Consider the following 2,067-nt stretch of genomic DNA (forward strand, 5'->3'; position numbering starts at 1 on the left):
CTGGAACTAGCTCTGTAGACCAGGCTGGTCTCGAACTCACAGTGATCCGCCTGTCTCTGCCTCCCGAGTGCTGGGATTAAAGGTGTGCGCCACCATCGCCCGGCCTGAAGATGCTTTTGTAAGGCTTTTGGTCACCACAGCAGGAAAGAAGCTCAGAGGGCTAAAGGCAGAGCTAGCCCTCTCCCCTTCTGATGTGTTCCAAAGCCAGTGTGAGGAGAGGGCCTTCATCATCACTGAGGTAAAACAAGGCTCTCAATTCATCCTCCGGGGCTCTAGCAGCAACCGTACTGTGAAGCAGTTTCCACAAGTCAAGACACCCTGGTACTGACAAGGAGATCAAGTGTTTTTTGTTTTTTAATATTTATTTCATGTATGAGTAACCTGTCTTGTCTTCAAGCACACCAGCAGAGGGAATCAGGTCCCATTACCGATGGTTGTGAGGCACCATGTGGCTGCTGGGAATTGAACTCAGGACCTCTGGAAGAACAGCCAGTGCTCTTAACTGCTGAGCCATCTCTCCAGCTCTGAAGGCTGAGTTTCAGAGGGAGAATAAACTGCTAGTGTCACTCAACCTGTGGCAGGCAGTAGCATCTTCTCCATGAACCCTGGTCTAGCCCATCCACAATGTATTCCAAGGTTGTCTGGCAGACAGGGAGTCGAGCACAGATTAATCCTGACTGAGCCTCAGATGCCTTCATTGATGGAGAAAGCTGCCTCTCTATGCTTGGCCACAAACCTCAAGTTAAAAGCCAAGACCACAAAAAGCTCCTCCGTGGCTGCAGGTGACTCACAGACCTTCAGCAGGTCTCCAGGGGGTTCCATGTTAGTTTCCTGTGAGGAGAGCTGGAAACGGGAGGAGTGAAAGTTCAGCTCTACTGGCTGTCGGCCTGGAGTCCCTGCTTCTTCACCTCCATGTCGGTATGACCTAGAGAAGCGCTCTGAGTGGGGCAGAGGAGCCATCCCAGCAACACGAAGCAGGGCCGTCTGTGCGGCATACCTGAACAGCAGACATTCTCTTGCGTTACAGGATGTGGAGCTGGGAAACGTTGCATGGCTGTGCTTGGTCATTGTTTCTTTCTTTTTTTTTTTTTTTTTAAATATTTATTATGTATACAATTTCTACGTGTATGCCTGCAGGCCAGAAGAGGGCACCAGACCTCATTACAGATGGTTGTGAGCCACCATATGGTTGCTGGAAATTGAACTCAGGACCTTTGGAAGAGCAGGCAATGCTTTTAACCGCTGAGCCATCTCTCCAGCCCTGGTCATTGTTTCTTAGGGATGACTCCAGAATGCAGCAGAAGAGCAGAGCCTGCAACCATTCAGTCTGTGCCTGTATTTATTGAGGTTGCAGCTTGGCAGGGAGCAGGTCTCAGGGAGCCACAGTGGGTTCCAGGGAAGCTAGGCAAGTCCAGAACACAGTCATCACCAATACTGAGGCCCCGTGGTAACTCTAACCAGCCTCGGGCGGTGACAAGAGCGATCATGGTCTTGATGACGACGGTGAATGTGGTGGTAACGGTTATTTTTCCATTGTCGCCACAAATACCCAACAAAAGCGACTCAACAGGACTTAGAATCTCCAAGGATGCAGCTCTTTGGGTGCGCCTCTGAGGGTGTTTCCAAAACGACTTCACTGAGGAGGGAAGACCATCTTGAGCAAGGAAAAGAAGCTGAATATTCGTCTCTCTTGACTGTGGTTCGCTGAACCCAGATGCCTCTTGTTCCTACTGCCGAGCTTTCCCTGCCATGATGTACTGTCAAACCATGGACTACCTCAACATAAAGCCAGACACACTGAACATCACAGAAGAGGGAAGTTCACTTGAAAGCATTGGCACAGGAGACCACTTCCTAAATATAAACCCAGTAGCACAGACACTGAGAGAAACAATTAATACATGGGATCTCCTGAAACTGAAAATCTTCTGTAAAGCAAAGAACACGCTCAACAAGACAAAACAACAGCCGACAGAATGGGAAAAGATCTTCACTAACCCCACATCAGACAGAGGTCTGATCTCCAAAATATACAAAGAACTCAAGAAATTGGACACCAAAAGATCA

This window comes from Microtus ochrogaster, chromosome 4 (genome assembly GCF_000317375.1).
Source record: "Microtus ochrogaster isolate Prairie Vole_2 chromosome 4, MicOch1.0, whole genome shotgun sequence".
Classification (NCBI taxonomy): Eukaryota; Metazoa; Chordata; class Mammalia; order Rodentia; family Cricetidae; genus Microtus; species Microtus ochrogaster.